The sequence below is a fragment of the Lathyrus oleraceus genome, chromosome 2 (assembly GCF_024323335.1).
Source record: "Lathyrus oleraceus cultivar Zhongwan6 chromosome 2, CAAS_Psat_ZW6_1.0, whole genome shotgun sequence".
NCBI classification, from domain to species: domain Eukaryota; kingdom Viridiplantae; phylum Streptophyta; class Magnoliopsida; order Fabales; family Fabaceae; genus Lathyrus; species Lathyrus oleraceus.
The window spans coordinates 157087408-157094522 of NC_066580.1; the positions used below are offsets into that span (position 1 = coordinate 157087408).

At 32.3% G+C, this 7115-nt stretch overlaps 1 non-coding gene across 1 annotated transcript; it reads right to left on the reverse strand.

Annotated features, from left to right (window-relative positions):
• Positions 1-6577: 6577 nt before the first annotated feature.
• On the reverse strand, positions 6578-6649 carry TRNAQ-UUG (transfer RNA glutamine (anticodon UUG)). The gene has a single exon. It is a non-coding gene; the product is annotated as a tRNA-Gln (tRNA).
• Positions 6650-7115: the final 466 nt, after the last annotated feature.

The window sequence follows — 7115 nt, forward strand, 5'->3', positions numbered from 1 at the left end:
ATTAATGACTGTGCCAACTCCCCTCATGTTTTCAACCACCATAGTCCTGGTTCACTGACCTCTCTCCCTAATAATCTGCCTACTCATACTGATTCTCCAGAACCTAGTACTCACTCTGAGCATACATTAGAACCTAACACTCTTTTATCCAATGATTCTTCCTCTACTGGTTTAATTCCCCAATCCTCTGCAGATAACAATTTTGTTCCCTTAAGACAGTCTTCTAGGTCATCTCACCCTCCCCAATATCTAAAGGATTATCATTGTTACTCCTCTCTCTCAAAACCTCATTCCCGTGTCCTTTATCCTTTATCTTCTGTGCTTACATATAACAATTGCTCTCCTGCATATAAACATTTTTATTTCTCTATTTCCTCTAACACTGAACCTAAAACATATAATCAAGCCATTAAGAGTGATTGTTGGAAACAAGCCATGGATATTGAACTACATGCTCTTGCAGAAAACCAAACATGGGAGGTTGTTGAACTTCCACCAGGAAAAGTTCCCATAGGCTGCAGGTAGGTATACAAAATCAAATATAAGGCTGATGGTTCTATTGGGAGGTATAAAGCTAGGCTGGTAGCTAAGGGATACACTCAAATGGAAGGTGTAGATTACTTTGACACCTTTTCTCCTGTAGCCAAGATCACCACAGTAAGAGTTTTGTTGTCTGTTGGTGCAATAAAGGGTTGGCATATGGAACAGTTGGATGTTAATAATGCCTTCTTTTATGGTGACTTACATGAAGAGGTATATATGACACTCCCTCCTGGTCTCACTTCAGCTGTTCCATCTCAGGTATGCAAATTACAAAAGTCTCTATATGGTCTCAAACAGGCCAGTAGACAGTGGTACTCAAAACTGTCAACCTTCTTAATCTCTCTGGGGTATACTCAATCACAGGCTGATCATTCTCTCTATGTTAAATCTACCAAGGATACTTTCACTGCCATCCTTGTCTATGTCGATGATATTGTGTTAACCGGCAATTCTTTACAGGAGATTCATCATATTAAACACATACTTGATGATAAGTTCAGGATTAAAGACCTTGGCCAGCTCAGGTTCTTTTTGGGTTTTGAGATTGCTAGATCTTCAAAAGGTATTTTCATGAACCAGAGAAAATACACTCTTGAGCTTTTGGAAGATACAGGTTTTCTGGCAGCCAAGCCTTCTTCTATTCCCTTTGATCCCAATCTTAAGCTTTCTCCTACTGATGGTGAAGTTTTTCCTGATCCTACCTCCTACAGAAGGTTGATTGGCAGGTTAATCTATCTCACCAACACTAGGCCTGATATATCTTTTGCAGTGCAGCACTTGAGTCAATTTGTATCTAAGCCACTTGTTCCACACTATTAGGCTGCAACCAAAATTCTAAGGTTTTTGAAGAGATCTCTAGCCAAAGGTATATTTCTTTCAGCTTCTAGTCCTCTCAAACTGTGTGCCTTTGCTGATTCTGATTAGGCTAGATGTCCTACCACAAGAAAATCCATCACTGGCTTTTGTGTTGTTCTTGGTAATTCCTTGTTATGCTGGAAGTCCAAGAAGCAGAATATTATGTCCAGATCCTCCACAGAAGCTGAATACAGAGCCTTAGCTTCTCTCACTTGTGAGATTCAATGGCTGCAATTTCTCTTTAATGACCTAATGGTACAGTTTTCACAGCCGGTATCTGTATATTGTGATAGCAAATCTGCCATTTACCTTGCGCATAACCCTACATTCCATGAAAGAAGTAAACACATTGAACTCGATTGCCATGTGATTCGAGAGAAAATCGTTTCCAGGCTCATCCACTTGCTTCCTGCTTCCACCAATGACCAGCTAGCAGATGTTTTCACAAAGCCTTTGCATTCTCCTGCTTTTTCCTCTATCCTTTCCAAGTTAGGACTCTGCACTATCCACAGTCCAACTTGAGGGGCATATTGGATTATACATCTTTTATTCATACTGGTATAATGTATTTCTGTTAGCTTATGTATTTCTGTTAGCTTAGGTGGCAGACTTAGATTGGTTACTACTTGTGTATATATAGCACCATTGTATCTTCTTCTCAAATCAATCAATGTAACAATATTTTTCATACTTCTTCTTCTTCTTCTTTGCATTCTGCTGCACACTTTATGTGCATTCTTCATTCTTTCTGTATGGGATCCTCCATCATCAACATATAACCTTTTTAAAAAAACTAACTTAACATACCAAAATATCCTTATATTATATTTGTCTTAATTAACCATAAGTTAGGTTCATCGATAAAGGTATGTTACCTAACCCATTTTCAACCTAGACTAATATATATATATATATATATATATATATATATATATATATATATATATATATATATATATTTGATAAATGATAATATCAAGATCTTTTTTCTAACGTTCTATGTAATTTAAATACGTATATCAACTTTTAACATATTTTCTGATTTTAAAAGATTATATTGATTGTAGTTTGTTTAAGCCATAAAGTCTAATAACTTTATGATTGAACTTAACACTTATATCATGTTAATTGTTCAAAATAAAATAATTTTTTACTATATTTATTTCTAAAATAATAAACTTCCTAGAATAGTTAATATATTTAATAGAATATTAGGTGTAAATTAAATATTAGAACCATTATATATAAGGATATTATTATTAAAAAAATATTATGAGTAATATTTATACTGAATTGACCCAACATGAGAATACCTCATAGTGTGTTATGCAAGTATCATAAGTTATTTCTATAGTGATATTTATGTTATGCAAGTATCAGAAGATAAGTAATTGGCAAAGTTGATCTACCTATCAGAGTGAGACCATATTTGTTCACCATCACTTTTCAGGTGATGGATATTAATCCAGCTAATAGTTAACTGCTAGGAAGACCATGGATACATGCTATTGGGAATGACCTCTACACTGGATCAAAAGCTTAAATTCATGTTTGAGGAAAAATTGGTTATTGTGTGTGGCGTAGAAGATTAGATTGCTAGTGAACTATCGTCATATCGGTATGTTGAAACCGAAGAAGGCATAACTGAGGTTCCTTTCCATTGCTTGGAATTCGGAGATACCAGTTATGCTACATCCACTTCACACAAGGTAGCAAAAGTGGTTTTATCATATGTGAAGAGCTCCAAGCAAACTGTTAAGAAAGGTACTCCTCCCGGTTGGGGTCAAATAGTAGATGTTGCTAAGAAGCATATTCTCTTCAATATCGGTTACCATCCATCGTCATGCATACCAAATTACGGAAATAAAAAGAGGTTCTTCCATGTCATGTTCAACAGTGTTGGGTATCAACACAACTACATCATGACAATTATTGAAGGTTCAAGCAGAAGAGAAGTCTTCAGCTCCGTACGCTGATGTCCACCTGGCTTCACATTAAACAACTGGACGACTTCCGTGGTCCCCACGGTCTTTTCTGTTACAATGTAATGCATTTGTTTTTTCAATCCTTTGTCTTTGCCCAAGACAAGAGGATAGCTCGTACGGGCCTCCATGTTTTCAAATTATTATGTGATCAATAAATAAAAACATTTTTTCATTCAAAATCATGTTCTTTTGCTTCCTTTTATTTTACTTTTCCATAAAATGGCTAATTTTTTTTTCTTTTCACTTTTTTTAAAAAAGCTATTTCTAAAATAATCTAATAAATATGCAGAGAAAACAAATCCATTGGTAACAAGATGGCTAATTTCCCTTTTAACTATGGGTTTCTATTTAACCAAGTCGAAGACAACAGTGAGGAAGATTGTGAATTACCAACTAGACTAGCAAGGTTCGTTGAGCACGAGAAAAAGAGATTCAGCCATATCAAGAGCTAGTGGAAGTTATCAATCTAGGTTCAGTGGAAGCCAAAAAAGAAGTGAAAACAGGGGCATCCCTTGAAGAGCATATGCATACTGTTTTGGTTAAGTTACTTAAAGAGTGTGTATACGTGTTCGCTTGGTCTTATTAAGATATGCCCGGTTTAGACACCAATATCGTCAAGCATCATTTGCCATTCAAGCCTGAATGTCCTTTTGTCAAAATGAAGTTAAGAAGTACTAGACCTGACATGGCACTAAAAATCAAAGAAGAGGTGAAGAAACAGTTTGATGTTGGCTTCTTAGACATTTCGGAATACCCTTAATGTGTTGCCAACATCGTCCCAGTTCTAAAGAAAGATGGGAAGGTAGGAATGTACGTAGACTATAGAGACCTCAATAAATCGGTCCCAAAGAATGACTTCCCTTTGCCTCATATTGATGTTTTGATAAAAAAACTCGTTTTATAATGAGAGAAATAGTGATTTGTGAGTTTTCAAATCATCAATAGAAGTGGATGTTTTCTAACATTGTGACTGATTTTGAGAGAGAAAATGATTTATAGGTATTGGAGATGAAGCACAAGAATTAGTGAAAAATCATGTTTGATTTGAATCATGAAAAGATTAGTTATTTGAGTAAAGAGGCAAAGTAACGTGGAACAAGATATGCACTTAATATGAAAACCATTCTTTTATGATTTGATTCAAGTGTAAATTGTGACTCGAATCAAGCAAGTTGTGATTCGAGTAATGTATAAGCCATGATTCGACTTAAACAAGACAATGACAAACAATAACTATGTGATTCAACTCATGTAGAAGTTGTAATTTAAGTCACAATACTTCATGTCGTGAATCATGTGTAAGTTGTGATTCAACTCATAGAGTTATAAAAACTCATGTTTTCACTCTGTTTGATTTGATTCGACTCATAAGATGTATGATTCGATTCACACACCTAAAATATCAAATTTTGAAGTTCTTAAAGATATTTTTACATTCTACATGTGACATGACTTAAACCAATACCAAATATGGTCCTTGTTCCAAAAACTCGACTAATTAACTTAAAACATGGAATTCATACTCAAACGCAAACAGTTTGAAATATGCATGCTAAAAAATATATGAATATAAAACAAAATCCCTGAATATGTACAATTAAAGAGGAAACTCAATGATATAAGATTCAAATAAAGTAAAGCTTAAGCGACAAACAACAAAATACAGAGATCTCCCCTTAAATGTACCAGAGACATGCAACTTCAGCTATGATTCGTGCACCTTAATTTTTTTCTCCAACACAATAAAATACCACACTTTATGTTATTTTGAAAGTAATGTTTATGATCAATCAAACAAATAAAAACCTTTAATTAAATTTTATAATAGCTATAATATGCATCTTACCTAACTATGATACCAATTGATAGATTTAATAGAATCCTATAAACACAAGTTATACCATATTATTTAATTACTAAAGAATAACCAAGCATAATAAGATTGATGTATCTTGTAGGATTAGAGAGACTATCGTTGACAATAATTAATATGACAAAACTACTATCCTCGTAATCGTCTAGTATTTTCAGAGTATTTTAGTCGTCTAATGGGTGACGTTTAAATAATTAAATAGTTAAGGGTAGGTACCTCTCATCAGAATTAACACGATTCATTCAACACAAAACTAAATCAAACAATTCATCTATAATTAGTGTTTAATAATGATGTACCATAATATAATTTATTAATAATTAATTATGACAATCCATATTTATTAATTAAATAATTATTCAAACATTGTTGTCATACATTTTCTTTATAGCTTATTTTTGCACCATTTTGTATGGGCTTCTAGTTCCTTTGATTTTACAAATTTTTGATATCTCTGAAAATGACGTGAGTGATCCGATTAGAGAAAAGTGTTTGTTTATGTTTCCACTTTAATGATTAGTTATAATTCTTTCATGATTCAAGCAGCTTCTCAATAAGGGAGTCGATACAAACTCATCACGAAGAGTGATTTTTTTAGCCTTTAATGCTTCAAGCAGTTTGTGATATTATTAAACATTTAAGACATTTATATTTTTTATCATTATTTTTACTTATATATGTAAACATATAAAAAAAATATATAACCATAGATTAAACTATTTACAAATAAATAAATAAAATATATAAAAACGTTAATGCACTAAACAAACATAAAATACGAATAATCGGACAATAGACTTAGCTCACATCACTAGTAAAGTTTCCCCCAAGTAGTTTTTATTATTTAAATAAAATTATGGGTATCATAAAGCACAATTTAAATGAATCAATTTAAATTTATTCAAATCATATGAACATAAGTTTTGTTCCTAGCCATTTATTTTACACAAAGTTTCTCACTTTTTATTCCTAAGCTATAGGGTGAGAATCTTACATTCCCATTAGATTAAGAAGTAACCACCCATAACTTCCCAATCTTAAGCATTTTAACTTATTTTTTATTTTAAAATTAGAATTAAATATATTTTATAAATATTCCCAATAATAATGTTTCCGGGAATAATATTACCGGAATTATAGTTTTTATCCTAGAAATAAACACATCTTATGTCAAGATGGTGGAATTCCATGAGATCAAACATATTGGTATATGTGTAAAAAAGTCATTTTTATATAAATGAAGATGATAAATTATTTCATATTTCTTTCTCATTTTTCTAGAAATGGACAAACGGGTACAACAAAACAAACTAAAATTGAAAGGTCCTACTGGGAGTCAAACCTAGGTCACTGGATTCAAAGTCTAGAGTGCTAACCACTACACCATAGAACCTTTTCATTCCCAAATTTCTACTTTCTAACATTTCAAAAGATAACACTAAAGTAAATTTATATAGCCTTTTTAAAAAACAAACTTACCAACCCAGGTCACTGGATTCAAAGTCCAGAGTGCTAACCACTCTACCATCGAACCTTTTCATTCCCAAATTTCTACTTTCTAACATTTCAAAAGATAAAACTACAGTAAATTTATATAACCTTTTTAAAAAACTAACTTACCATACCAAAATATCCTAATATTATATTTGTCTTAATTAACCATAACTTAGGTTGATCGATACATGTATGTTACCTAACCCATTTTCAACCAAGACTAAAAATGGTATATATATATATATATATATATATATATATATATATATATATGATAATGTCAGCATCTTTTTTCTAACGTTCTATGCAACTTAAATACGTATATCAATTTTTAACATATTTTTTAATTTTCGAAGATTATATTA